Source organism: Leiobunum rupestre, chromosome 10, assembly GCF_980474605.1.
Source record: "Leiobunum rupestre chromosome 10, qqLeiRupe1.1.hap1, whole genome shotgun sequence".
Taxonomy (NCBI): Eukaryota; Metazoa; Arthropoda; class Arachnida; order Opiliones; family Sclerosomatidae; genus Leiobunum; species Leiobunum rupestre.
The window spans coordinates 39,177,084-39,192,437 of record NC_143393.1 but is presented as its reverse complement, the minus strand read 5'-3'; positions in this window follow the sequence as shown (position 1 = coordinate 39,192,437).

The window sequence follows — 15,354 nt, the reverse complement described above, 5'->3', positions numbered from 1 at the left end:
TTATTTACTACTCAAAATCTAAGCCTAGATAAATATCAGTTTTGAGTATGAAAGAGCAGGATTAAAATATGTATTCCAAAAGGTTGTACAAAGAGTTAACAGAAGTGTTTGTCATGTAACCGGTGTTAAAGCACATAATAGTAGTAAAAAAAAATTACATAGTGATAAAAAATATATTCCTACCTGGGAAGCTGCAGATAGTGGTATCACGACCCGTTAACTTTCGGGAGTGATCATCTTGTTATTTTTCTACTTTTTATCGTTTTTTCCCTCAGTATAGCCATCTAGGGACCATTCATATATTGTTTTTGTTTCATTTCGTTTCTCTGGCCTAATCTGGCAGCCCCGTAACTTTTTTAGTTATTTACACACCCCGATAAGATAAGGGGTCATCTATTTATCTAGTATATAAAGCCAAGTCAGCTTTGGACAATAATTGAGTTTTCCTTTAGTTTTGTTTTAATCGTTTCTTCAAGGGTTTATTGATCAGGATGTGGTATACAGCATCCGGTGACGCGGTTCGACGTGAAGGTTAAAGTGCACGGTATTTGTGCGGGTATTTCGCGTCGGATTCGTGGTTTTTCGTGATAATTCTTGGTGAAGAGAATTATGTGCGGTTCGTTCCTTGGTTTAAGGACGGTTACTTGAAGAACGATAAGTACTTTTTAAACTATTGTTATTTTTCCATTCTTTTGTTATTTATTCTAAAGTGTATTTTGTATAACTTTAACTAAAAAGATTCGGCCAACCATAGCCAATCTATTTAATTACTTACCCAACCGAAGCTACCCCTGCTATATTCATTGTACACCCCAAAGAGCCCACCATAGCCATTAAGCATTAATCATCTCCAAATAATTACCAATGTTTATATAATTACCATAATTGAATCTATTTTTACCAAGTCCAATAATAAACGAAGACTTATATTTTTGCATAACTACCATTGATTTCATTTACCTACTCTGTGACAATACCGACTCTAAGGATCCCAAACAAATAAATTCGATACAAACGGCACGGGGAAATAGTATTTAAATTTCCCTCGAGTTTAGTGCGTGGGTCAGATTCTCAAGGTTACATTTGGAACTTTTTGAATCTTCCCTCCCTTCCAATCTCCACGACTCCCCTAAACCCCCCCCCCCCCCTGGAAGTTATAGTGTCGTAATATCTGGCGCAGTCGGCAGGATCCTTAGATTAACAGTCACATTGTTACATGGTCGGCTGAGTGAAATCAATGATAAAATTGTGTAAATTTAATTTTGGTATTATGAATTCTGAGTGGACACATCCCAGGGGAGCGACACATTGTCCATCTTCCGAGGAAGATATTAATAGCCCCCCGGTAATCATAAGTAAGGTTAGAATAAGTGACTATACAACCCCAATAAATACGGGGCCACAATGCTAAATACTACCCCCAGACTCAGTACGCAAAGTGTTAGCAATAACTTAACTGGTTCTAGTGGAAATGGAATCCCTCTTTGGCACAGTCCTTATGACTATTCTCAGTATGTGGTATCACAACCAACGTCAAGACAACCCGATATTCCCCAAGGTTTTTTCAATGCGTCGCAAACTCAACCAATTAATTACAGTTATGCGAACCAGTTACCGAATATTGCTAGTGCTATGCCAACAACTGTTAGATATAGTCTCCCAACAGTACCACAACCTGTGGTTGGCCAGGGTTTTAATGTTCCCCATGTAGCGAATCAAGCAGGACAATTTAGTCAAAATCCAACAGGGTCTCGCTATCCCTATTACATGCCACCGCCACCTGGGTACTCCTACGCGAACCTCTCTCAGGGTCCTATGCAGTATGTTCAGGCCCCCATGCAATATTTACCAATGCAACCTCCACACCGTCGTAACCCGATCAAAGTTCCACCTATTCGATTCAGTGGGGAAGACGATGAGAGCCCAAAAGACTTTAAAGACTCAATCCTAGAATACCAACGGGCAATGCAACTGTCGAATGATGAACTTTTAACCCTTTTACCATTAATGTTAGAAGGCCAAGCAAAGTATTGGTACCGACAACATGCAGTCCAGATGCATTCCTGGGCAGAATTCGAAAGACTATTCGATCTGAAGTTTCTAGACAGTACGTATACAGACAAAATTTGGCTCCAGATACAGGATTGCAAACAAGAAGAATCTGAAGCACCCGATAAGTATGTCAGTAGAATACTTCAACTCTTTAATAAATTAGATGTCGTGGAACGACCTAGTGAAACGATGATGGTACGGCAAATTAAAGCCGGGTTCCTTCCAGACTTTGACGCGTTGTTATCCTTCCATCGAGTTACAACCATAAGAGACTTACAAACAATCATACCTCAAATAATACCATTCCAAAAGGTTTTACAGAGAGAACGGCACGATGCTGCGGTTGGTCATGTCAAATTTCACCTACCACCAACCCAAGGAGTATATCGTTGTTACCAGTGCGGCGCTTTCGATCACCATAAGCGGGATTGTCCCAGAGCCCCGACCACGAACAAACCAGCAGGAACAGAAACGACGGCTTGCATAACATCCGAAAGGACAACTCAAGAAGAACCTGACAACGCGGGTCACCCTCAAATGGTTACCCTGGATTCTTCAGGAAATGTGTATCCTACACCTACTCCTAATTTGCATCATTTAAATACCATCACTCAAGTTACCAGTGCGCCGACGAAGGACTGCCAGACCCCAAGTCTCTTAACATTCACAGAAACAACAAGTCATCACCAAGAGAAGATCAGCCACAATCCCGACGATCCGACAACTCCGCCACAAGTGAAGGACGTCCAGGAGGGCGTAAATAAGTTGGGTCTCGTGTTTCTGAAAGTTCTGTGGAATGGACAATGGATCGCAGCTATGATCGATACTGGGGCTGAGTATTCCTGTTTCAATAAAACCACTTTTCTCCAGAGTCTTCCGGACTACCCTATCGAATCTCTTGAAGTAGACCAGGTGCAGTTGGCTGCAGAAGGGCATATCATGACACAACACGGCCCCATAGAACAGACGCTTCGCCTTCAGTCTCCGACAGGTCCGAATGTAAAGTTTCAATTCCATCTATTGGAAGGACTCGTGGCACCTATTATTTTGGGATCGGACTGGCTTTTCCACATGAGAGCTAGGATCGACTACAATAAACAGTTATTGACTCTAACATACAACGGGTACACCTGGACTGATCCTATCGCGGATGGTAATGTAACCGGAACAAAACTCGACGTCCTCGACACTTCCGTTCAGAGGTTACGGGCACTGATCGATCAAAAGGTAAATCCATTCGAAGTTCAGAACAGAAAACCAAGTGATACCGTGGTCAAACAAAGCCCGGGTGTAACAACTACTCCCAAGGACAGCCAAGGCCAAAACAATCCTCAAAAAGACGGAGAGGAAACGAACAACCATAGTATACTATCCTGTAAATTCCAACCATTTCTAATGACTGTTTCGACTCACGACAGAGACGACCAAACTCCAAAGCCCAATGAAACGGATTCCCTCATTCGTGGAGTATCAGAAGATCCATGTCTGACGGTCATCAGTAAGCAACGGTGGCCAGCATCAGAACCAGGACCACGCCCAATACGAGGTGAAGGACGAGGTTTGAGGCCAGCCACAGTTTCAACTTCTGAACAAAGTGAAGGAAGGGGACTACCATCAACCCGCCCCACCATCATGGACATCCATGGAAAAATCCCAATCTCCCTGGAGAATTAAGCAAGAGCGCCCACTACCTCATTACTACTAACCCCAAGAGGCATCGAACAGGGAATCGCTAATGCAGACATCCTAAAACCGAAGCACGAGCCCGAGAAGAAACAAACCTTTGGTACCTCGGACCACACCATCAGCATCAATCCCACGCCATCTCTCCAGATTCTGCATGCTCCAATCATTCCGGTCATAAAGACCATCAATTATTCATCACCCAAGAAACAGCGACGACTTTTTCCGTACAAACGCAAAAGAAAAAAAAAAGGTAATAACCGTTAACGACCGAAACCACGAAACAGACCGAATCCCTGAATTCATTTTGAACAATGTAGACAATTACTTACGGAACTTTTTTTTTCTCTCATTAATCGTATGTGTTTATTATTGAGACTTATGAACTTATTTATCAGTATACCCCTCAAGTTAATTTATTTTTGTTCGAGGACGAACAGGGTTTTAAAGTGGGGGGAGATATCATGACCCGTTAACTTTCGGGAGTGATCATCTTGTTATTTTTCTACTTTTTATCGTTTTTCCCCTCAGTATACATCTAGGGACCATTCATATATTGTTTTTGTTTCATTTCGTTTCTCTGGCCTAATCTGGCAGCCCCGTAACTTTTTTAGTTATTTACACACCCCGATAAGATAAGGGGTCATCTATTTATCTAGTATATAAAGCCAAGTCAGCTTTGGACAATAATTGAGTTTTTTCCTTTAGTTTTGTTTTAATCGTTTCTTCAAGGGTTTATTGATCAGGATGTGGTATACAGCATCCGGTGACGCGGTTCGACGTGAAGGTTAAAGTGCACGGTATTTGTGCGGGTATTTCGCGTCGGATTCGTGGTTTTTCGTGATAATTCTTGGTGAAGAGAATTATGTGCGGTTCGTTCCTTGGTTTAAGGACGGTTACTTGAAGAACGATAAGTACTTTTTAAACTATTGTTATTTTTCCATTCTTTTGTTATTTATTCTAAAGTGTATTTTGTATAACTTTAACTAAAAAGATTCGGCCAACCATAGCCAATCTATTTAATTACTTACCCAACCGAAGCTACCCCTGCTATATTCATTGTACACCCCAAAGAGCCCACCATAGCCATTAAGCATTAATCATCTCCAAATAATTACCAATGTTTATATAATTACCATAATTGAATCTATTTTTACCAAGTCCAATAATAAACGAAGACTTATATTTTTGCATAACTACCATTGATTTCATTTACCTACTCTGTGACAATACCGACTCTAAGGATCCCGAACAAATAAATTCGATACAAACGGCACGGGGAAATAGTATTTAAATTTCCCTCGAGTTTACTGCGTGGGTCAGATTCTCAAGGTTACATTTGGAACTTTTTGAATCTTCCCTCCCTTCCAATCTCCACGACTCCCCTAAACCCCCCCCCTGGAAGTTATAGTGTCGTAATAGTGGTCTCAATGCTTCATGGTCAAGGTCGGGCCTTGGCTCTTTCAAAAGTTTAATGAATACCCTTTTTGGAAGTCGATAATTTGCTAAAAACTCTGTCTGAACAAAGGGTCTGGTCTCCCGTGATAAATACACTCATTTCCAAATGGTTCAACAACGTTTATTCCTCGATTAATTTCCTCAACTCTTCGCATCGCGAGCAGAGTGACAAACTCCGCCATTTTTGTTATCAATATTTCGCGTTGTTTACGTCTTTACGAGACCTCCAGAGCACTCGTAACTTTACGAGCGAAAGTCACTCGTAAAGTTACGAGCCTATTGTCTCTGCACACCATTTTCGCGAAAAAAATCGTAAGTTCTTTGGCCACGCCCACTTCCTCGTAAATTTACGAGGATTGTAAAGTTACGAGAGTGAAAAAACGTCTCTGCACCGGGCCCTAAGTCATTCTCCGAAAGTAGAAATAAGTACATTCTTGTGTAAGTTGTGTTACAACGTAATATTATATTTCACGCAGTATCTGTATAAATTAGATTAATTCCATTATTTTGGAAATGGTCGCCATCTTTTAATTCGCGACCAAAACGAGTGTAGGTGGCGTAACTGCACTAGCTTAACTCCGAGGTAGCGCCTATGACCTAGCGTCTGCTACCGAGAGGCTAACCACTTCTTTAATTTCTGTACACCGATTACAGCGAGTACAGCCTTTGGTATAGTGCTAAATCTGTAATCGATTACGTAATCATTTTAGTACAGTCAAAGCTACGGGCTTGTACAACGATTACGGATAGTAGTCAGCCCCTCGTCTGCTACCGACAAAATAAAAAGTCATAAGAACGTTTTTTCTTAAATAATCTTACCAAAATAAAAGCAAACGCTGCCAAAATTATATTAAAATGCAAATATCATTATTTATGAAGTCAAATTTACGAATAACGATGAGGAAAAACTAATAGCTTCTGCTTTAGCCGCTACCTATCTAGGTTTCAATGGCAAACCAAAGGGGTCGTATAGGAAAAGCTTTGTGTGATTGCTCGTAGCGTCGCGTCGTAGGCCTACGTTGTAGCTAAGCCCCGCCTTGAAACAGATCACGAGGCAAAACGCAACCCGATCCTATAAACACGTGACCACCTTGGGCGTCTAAATGTCATGGCCGAACTAAACGCGTTACCATGACCACGAGCACTGCTACGAATGGGTGACGTAATATCACTTGAAACTCGTACAGCTCTGTAGAAAATAAGCGTACACAAGACAATTTGGTAGATCGTACCCAACCAATTTAATTATTATAAAATCTTTGGTGTTTTGAAGTATACCCGCTCCGTGAGAGGTAATTATAAAATTTATTGGTCGAATTTTGGCCCGGCACGAGGGGGGGGGGAGGAAACATTTCAATGGCGTCCGAAGACGTCATTTGTAGGGAACTAATTAGATACCGGGCTGATTTGATTTTTTAGAGAGAAGGAACTGTAAATGCATTCTTGGTAATGAACTAATAAAATTTAAAAAATAAAATTAGTAAAGTTTCAAATCAAAATACAGGTCTCATAAATTTGAGGTCTGCCCAGTGGCAACGTCGGCCAATGGTCAAAATCCCACGGTGCGGCAACCAAACTTGGCTACGGGCGGCGGTCGCTTTAAGGAGGAGGTTGGTGATTTACAGCGAGGGGACGGACATTCACCAAAAATTTTTACGAGATTTTTATATCCGAGATTCACGCTCGATTTCAACATTTATCGTTGGATTTCGGGATTTCTAGCTGGATTTCAAGATTTCACGACGGATTTCGTGATTTTGCAATTTCTCTATTTACCATCGGATTTTTCGATTTCCCGTCGGATTTCTGGATTTCTTGCCGGATTTTTCGATTTCCCGTCGGATTTCGGGATTTCTTGCCGGATTTCTCGATTTCCCGTCGGATTTCGGGATTTCTTGCCGGATTTCTCAATTTCCCGTCGGATTTCGGGATTTCTTGCCGGATTTCGAGATTTCACGTCGGTTTTCTGGATTTATTGTCGGATTTCAAGATTTCCCGTCAGATTTCGGGATTTCTTGCCGGATTTCTGGATTTCTTGCCTGATTTCTCGATTTCCCGTCGGATTTCGGGATTTCTTGCCGGATTTCGAGATTTCACGTCGGTTTTCTGGATTTATTGCCGGATTTCGAGATTTCCCGTCGGATTTCGGGATTTCTTGCCTGATTTCGAGATTTCCCGGCGGATTTCGGGATCTCTTGCCGGATTTCTCGATTTCCCGTCGGATTTCGGGATTTCTTGCCGGATTTCGAGATTTCTCGTCGGATTTCGGGATCTCTTGCCGGATTTCTCAATTTCCCGTCGGATTTCGGGATTTCTTGCCGGATTTCTCAATTTCCCGTCGGATTTCGGGATCTCTTGCCGGATTTCTCGATTTCCGGTCGGATTTCGGGATTTCTTGCCGGATTTCGAGATTTCACGTCGGTTTTCTGGATTTATTGTCGGATTTCAAGATTTCCCGTCAGATTTATGGATTTATTGCCGGATTTCGAGATTTCCCGTCAGATTTCGGGATTTCTTGCCGGATTTCGAGATTTCCCGTCGGATTTCTGGATTTCTTGCCTGATTTAGAGATTTCCCGGCGGATTTCGGGATCTCTTGCCGGATTTCTCGATTTCCCGTCGGATTTCGGGATCTCTTGCCGGATTTCGAGATTTCCCGTCGGATTTCTGGATTTCTTGCCTGATTTCGAGATTTCCCGGCGGATTTCGGGATCTCTTGCCGGATTTCTCGATTTCCCGTCGGATTTCGGGATCTCTTGCCGGATTTCGAGATTTCCCGTCGGATTTCTGGATTTCTTGCCTGATTTCGAGATTTCCCGGCGGATTTCGGGATCTCTTGCCGGATTTCTCGATTTCCCGTCGGATTTCGGGATCTCTTGCCGGATTTCGAGATTTCCCGTCGGATTTCTGGATTTCTTGCCTGATTTCGAGATTTCCCGGCGGATTTCGGGATCTCTTGCCGGATTTCTCGATTTCCCGTCGGATTTCTCGATTTCCCGTCGGATTTCGGGATTTCACGTCGGTTTTCTGGATTTATTGTCGGATTTCGAGATTTCCCGTCAGATTTATGGATTTATTGCCGGATTTCGAGATTTCCCGTCGGATTTCGGGATTTCTTGCCGGATTTCGAGATTTCCCGTCGGATTTCGGGATCTCTTGTCGGATTTCGAGATTTCCCGTCGGATTTCTGTATTTATTTGCCGGATTTCGAGATTTCCCGTCAGCTTTCGGGATTTCTTGCCGGATTTCTCGATTTCCCGTCGGATTTCGGGATCTCTTGCCGGATTTCTCAATTTCCCGTCGGATTTCGGGATTTCTTGCCGGATTTCGAGATTTCCCGTCGGATTTCGGGATCTCTTGCCGGATTTCTCAATTTCCCGTCGGATTTCGGTATTTCTTGCCGGATTTCTCGATTTCCCGTCGGATTTCGGGATCTCTTGCCGGATTTCGAGATTTCCCGTCGGATTTCGGGATTTTTTGCCGGATTTCGGGATCTCTTGCCGGATTTCGAGATTTCCCGTCGGATTTCTGTATTTATTTGCCGGATTTCGAGATTTCCCGTCAGCTTTCGGGATTTCTTGCCGGATTTCTCGATTTCCCGTCGGATGTCGGGATTTCTTGCCGGATTTCTCAATTTCCCGTCGGATTTCGGGATTTCTTGCCGGATTTCGAGATTTCACGTCGGTTTTCTGGATTTATTGTCGGATTTCGAGATTTACCGTCGGATTTCTGGATTTCTTGCCTGATTTCGAGATTTCCCGGCGGATTTCGGGATCTCTTGCCGGATTTCTCGATTTCCCGTCGGATTTCGGGATTTCTTGCCGGATTTCGAGATTTCTCGTCGGATTTCGGGATCTCTTGCCGGATTTCTCAATTTCCCGTCGGATTTCGGGATTTCTTGCCGGATTTCGAGATTTCACGTCGGTTTTCTGGATTTATTGTCGGATTTCAAGATTTCCCGTCAGATTTATGGATTTATTGCCGGATTTCGAGATTTCCCGTCAGATTTCGGGATCTCTTGCCGGATTTCTCAATTTCCCGTCGGATTTCGGGATTTCTTGCCGGATTTCGAGATTTCCCGTCGGATTTCGGGATCTCTTGCCGGATTTCTCAATTTCCCGTCGGATTTCGGTATTTCTTGCCGGATTTCTCGATTTCCCGTCGGATTTCGGGATTTCTTGCCGGATTTCGAGATTTCCCGTCGGATTTCGGGATTTCTTGCCGGATTTCTCGATTTCCCGTCGGATTTCGGTATTTCTTGCCGGATTTCTCGATTTCCCGTCGGATTTCGGGATTTCTTGCCGGATTTCGAGATTTCCCGTCGGATTTCGGGATTTCTTGCCGGATTTCTCAATTTCCCGTCGGATTTCGGGATCTCTTGCCGGATTTCGAGATTTCCCGTCGGATTTCTGTATTTATTTGCCGGATTTCGAGATTTCCCGTCAGCTTTCGGGATTTCTTGCCGGATTTCTCGATTTCCCGTCGGATGTCGGGATTTCTTGCCGGATTTCTCAATTTCCCGTCGGATTTCGGGATTTCTTGCCGGATTTCGAGATTTCACGTCGGTTTTCTGGATTTATTGTCGGATTTCGAGATTTACCGTCGGATTTCTGGATTTCTTGCCTGATTTCGAGATTTCCCGGCGGATTTCGGGATCTCTTGCCGGATTTCTCGATTTCCCGTCGGATTTCGGGATTTCTTGCCGGATTTCGAGATTTCCCGTCGGATTTCGGGATTTCTTGCCGGATTTCGAGATTTCCCGTCGGATTTCGGGATTTCTTGCCGGATTTCTCGATTTCCCGTCGGATTTCGGGATTTCTTGCCGGATTTCGAGATTTCACGTCGGTTTTCTGGATTTATTGCCGGATTTCGGGATCTCTTGCCGGATTTCGGGATCTCTTGCCGGATTTCGGGATCTCTTGCCGGATTTCGGGATCTCTTGCCGGATTTCGGGATCTCTTGCCGGATTTCGGGATCTCTTGCCGGATTTCGGGATCTCTTGCCGGATTTCGGGATCTCTTGCCGGATTTCGAGATTTCCCGTCGGATTTCGGGATTTCTTGCCGGATTTCGAGATTTCTTGCCGGATTTCGAGATTTCTTGCCGGATTTCGAGATTTCTTGCCGGATTTCGAGATTTCCCGTCGGATTTCGGGATTTCACGTCGGTTTTCTGGATTTATTGTCGGATTTCGAGATTTCCCGTCAGATTTATGGATTTATTGCCGGATTTCTCTATTTCCCGTCGGATGTCGGGATTTCTTGCCGGATTTCGAGATTTCCCGTCGGATTTCGGGATTTCTTGCCGGATTTCGAGATTTCCCGTCGGATTTCGGGATTTCTTGCCGGATTTCGAGATTTCACGTCGGTTTTCTGTATTTATTGCCGGATTTCGAGATTTCCCGTCAGCTTTCGGGATTTCTTGCCGGATTTCTCGATTTCCCGTCGGATTTCGGGATCTCTTGCCGGATTTCTCTATTTCCCGTCGGATGTCGGGATTTCTTGCCGGATTTCTCAATTTCCCGTCGGATTTCGGGATTTCTTGCCGGATTTCGAGATTTCACGTCGGTTTTCTGGATTTATTGTCGGATTTCGAGATTTACCGTCGGATTTCTGGATTTCTTGCCTGATTTCGAGATTTCCCGGCGGATTTCGGGATCTCTTGCCGGATTTCTCGATTTCCCGTCGGATTTCGGGATTTCCCGTCGGATTTCGGGATTTCCCGTCGGATTTCGGGATTTCTTGCCGGATTTCGAGATTTCCCGTCGGATTTCGGGATCTCTTGCCGGATTTCTCGATTTCCCGTCGGATTTCGGGATTTCTTGCCGGATTTCGAGATTTCACGTCGGTTTTCTGGATTTATTGTCGGATTTCAAGATTTCCCGTCAGATTTATGGATTTATTGCCGGATTTCGAGATTTCCCGTCAGATTTCGGGATTTCTTGCCGGATTTCGAGATTTCCCGTCGGATTTCTGGATTTCTTGCCTGATTTCGAGATTTCCCGGCGGATTTCTGGATTTCTGGTAGGATTTCGAAATTTTGAAAAAATCTCCGGATTTTGAAGAAATCCAGGCTGGATTTCGGATTTCTTTGAATGTCCGACACCTCGGTTAAAATTCATTAAAAGTCGCTAGATGACATGATTGAGTTCTTGCAATTGAACTTTAAATAACCGTTTTTGCATTAGCGCTCCCAAGCGATTCTCGGATAACAGTTACTTGATGCTGAAGAAAATAAACAGTTATGACATTTTTGTGGACGAAAATGAGTGATAAATTAATTTCAGATGAAATATCTTCTTTTAAATTATAAAGAAAATGTTTTCTCCCTTTGTTTATTGTCGTGAAATCGTGTAAAAATAATATTTATTGTCAAAGGCTTAGCGTAACAACGTTCGTGGGATTCTCGTAAGCCGCCATCTTGTTAGAAGAATCTTTTTACATTTGACGCTTTTTAGCGAGTTCTCAAGGAGATAAAAAATAATAATAATAATAATAATAATAATAATAGTAATAATAATAATCAGCTAAGCTAAAGCCCAAGGCACCATCTTAGGCCCAAGTCGTCTAGCGATTTATAATGCCTTTAAACAGGTGGTTGGGTTACAATGCGTAGGAACTCTACTCAAGAGAAGAATAGTTGATTTTATAAAATGTCTTTTCGCTTGCCCAACTTGTTGAAATGTTGCCCTGGAATAGTTCAGCCAATGCCTAAGAATGAGTTCATAAACTCTATAGTGGGAGAGAAAACGGATCCACAGCTGAAGCGGGGAGGCAACATTTCAACAAGATGGCCAAGGTTATTTTATAAAAAGAACTATTCCTTCTTAGAATAGACCTTCCCATAAAATGTTCGTTACGGTAAGAGGGGGGAAAAAATGTTTTTGCAAGGATGATTTAGATCCACGTTATATATATTACTCCTTGTTTTCTTGAGCTCGGGCTGCTCGGTATGTCGTCTGTTACCGAGTGAAATAATTTACAAAACACGGCGAATTAAAATTAATCCAAGTGATATTGTTAAATTTGTTATATTATATTTATATTTGTATAAAGTATAAAAGTATTTCGTTTACGCAGTGGCGGCGTAAGGGAGGGGCGAGGGGGGCGATCCGCCCGGGTACCAGATTAGCCAGGGGTGCAAAACAGAACGATTAAACTTGAAGAATGTTTTTGGGCTCGAAGGGGGGAGGGTGCAAAACGAAGGACCCGTGAAAACATCTGCACGGTACTGGGGGGTGTCACAAAACATTGCCGCCCCGGGGACCCAGCCTTCTTAAGAGAAGAGGATTTAAATATTTAAAAAACGAAATATTTAGTACGGTTTCGATGATGTTTAACAGTGTATATTCTTGTGAACTAATGCTTAACATTTCATTGACAGTCACAATATCACAGTGGCGTAGACAAGGGGGGGTTTCCGGGTCCAGACCCTCCCCCCTTGGGCCTACCTTTGACTGTACTAAATTCCCACCCCCTTCTCGAACCCCTCTTAACATTCACGTACTTCGACCCCCCCTTAACGAATTTCTGGCTACGCCACTGGTGTATCAGGTAAAGATTGTTGTTTATCATAAATACTAGCTAATAAATATCTAAGTATTAAAAATACTTTAAACTAAAATCAGTTTGAACTCCGATGTCACCAAGCCTAACCCGAGCTCCGTGTAAAATGTTTGGTAAAATCTTACCTGAAAATGCAAAAAGTACAGCCAGCTTATTGTTTAGTTTTAGCGAAATTGGTGGTGTGTGACGTAGAAAAAACAGTGAAAGCACGTAGAAATATTTTATGGAAAGGCCTATTTGACCGTACCCAAAATTGTCTTTTGATATCTGAAAATTTCGACCTGAATGCCCTGATCAGTTGGCCGTTGGAAGCACTCCGGGTACCTTGCCCCCCCCCCCCCCTCTCATTTTCCCACTTGTTACTCTTTGTTATGTCAATTTATCTCCACATCAAGGAAAATAATCACGTTTACCATATAAATTTGGAACGTCTCTTTGAACTCAAAATTATTGCTACTTTAAACACAAAAAAGGGCGAATTCTTAAATATAAGAAAAATAAATATAACTTTTTCAGCGAAAATATTACCCGTATTCAAAAAATTTGAAATACGAAACGTAAATATTGCGCAAGGTTATATATCTACTTTCTTCCAAAATCTTGACGGTCTATTAGTCGCGGTGGTTAGCACGACGCTTCACAATAAAAATTAAAAAAAGAAATAGAAACATTCCTAATGAATGGGTTAAACCGGCAATTAGAGTCGCATGGCCGTCAAAAAGTCAAAAAACAAGATGTCACGGGCATTTGAGTACGTACAATCCCCTCGATGCGCTCATTATATCTTGCAAATTCAAGTTACATTTTTAATAATTTTTCAATTCTACTTTAACGTAATAAATGCGCTCTAAAAGATAGTTTGACATTTCCTGGCTATTGATGTTTCATTTAATAATCAGCAACTTAGGCCCAAGTCACCAACTTAGGCCCAAGTCACCAAGTGACTTTCAATTCCTTTAAACTGGTGGCCGGGTTACAATGCATAGGAGGATTTTGGAAAGACCTTCGTGCCACGCGAGCCAATAGCTCCCTACACTAACTAATACCGTTAACCTCGACAGGTTTTTATTGAAAGGGGAAACCCCTTTAACCAATGGGGAAAGAACTTGCAAATTCAACGCAGAGGGAGTGATTCCCAGTACCACAAGCTGGAATCGAACCGGCTACTCTTCGCAAATCCATTCCGTTCGTGAACTATGTACAATAAGGCGAAGTCGGGTCGAAATCACAAAAATGGACATGGCTCACGTTATATTAATATATATAATAAATTGATTGATGTACCATTTACTCTTGTTTGGGGAGTTGTGAAGAATTTCACGAAATCCCAAAAATTTACACTTCACAAGTTCCGGGCCTCCAACCACCGTAATTAATATTGGTCTATCGATGTCCTGTAATTGCCTATCTATTGCTATATCTAGTACCATTTTAACCCTAAACATTGAAGAGTTACGTACAATACGGCGGCGTAGGTGGTGGCGGCGGTCTACGTAGTACGTGAAACTAATACCCGCGAATCTCCAATTGGGATTGTGCGTAAGAAAATGAATACTTTGTCTCGAACGTGAGTGGTGAAGGTATTCTAACTAAACAACCGACCGCAGAATAAGACAAATATGCGGAAAACACGGTAAATAAAATACAGATGACTCAGATAAATGGTCAAAAAAATGTCACTGAACTTTCGCAACTGCAATAATGGGACACTTACAGGCTCTAGCAGTCAATTGTAACAAAAAAAACAGGTATTGGTTTTCTATGTTCTTTCGGTGTTCATATTTCCCTTCGTACATTTGTTATTTATATTCGCGAAAGATCTCGAGATAAGACGCTTAAACCAGGATAAAAAATATCGCAAATAAACAGGCATAAATTAAAATTGCTATTAGCAACAATGGATATTATTGAGTATATGGATTTATAATTCACATTTCAAAATTCCAATTGCCTTTTCAACTGTTGGATTTAGCCATTACTTACACTTAACTTCATTGCATAAATATTATATTTTCCTATTCATCTTTTTGATTAATCAAAGCGAAAGTAAAATATTTCTGGGATGTAACTATTCAGCGAGCCTGTTGTAGCAGTCAATATGATTAACAGCATGTGCAAGAAATACTACACTTTGATCTTAGCCAATTTACGAAATACCTTATTATAGACCCATAACAAAAGAGGGGCCGCAGACGAGGCTTAATTGAGACCTGTGGACGGAACATCCTGTTTGTGACGTTTTGAACCACGTGACCGCCATTGAAATATACAGGCGGAAGTAAGGAAACGGATGTTCCGTCCAAATGCTGAGTTGACAGGTAAAAATGTTAATTTTCGGCCCCCCAACTTTCATCATGGGTCTATTAAATTTCGAAAAAACAAATCTTATAAATGGAGTAATAACAAAATATTTTAAATATTCCTAATTTCAACCCAAAGGTTTTATTTAAGTTTTAAAGTACCAGACAGTATAACATCAAAAAATTTGTACATAAAAAGAATTAGACCTTTTTAGAGTTAAGGCAAAACACAAAAAAGATTTCCAGTAAATGGTTAAATGCGTGAAATGACTATGTGCTCGAAAACGCACTCGAGTCGA